Source organism: Phaethon aethereus (genome assembly GCF_964289735.1).
Source record: "Phaethon aethereus genome assembly, chromosome: 8".
NCBI classification, from domain to species: domain Eukaryota; kingdom Metazoa; phylum Chordata; class Aves; order Phaethontiformes; family Phaethontidae; genus Phaethon; species Phaethon aethereus.
In genome coordinates this window covers 21,714,642-21,714,878 of record NC_138584.1, presented here as the reverse complement: position 1 = coordinate 21,714,878, position 237 = coordinate 21,714,642, and positions in this window count along the sequence as shown.

Below are 237 nucleotides of genomic sequence, written 5' to 3'. Positions count from 1 at the left end.
TAGAAAGAAAATGGATTTCTCTTTATTGACTGGAATTCAGCTAGCAGAAGTAAAGGCAAGTTTCCTCATAGTCATGCCTCTGTGCACAACCATGATCTGGAAGAACATTGTGAGAGATAAAGCAAGACTGTCCCGTTCATCTAGGACACACAGACCAGCAGAAAAAACAAGTACGAGCATCTCTGATCATTCCACTGATACAGACAAGCACAAAGCTACCAAAGCCAAACAGCATCA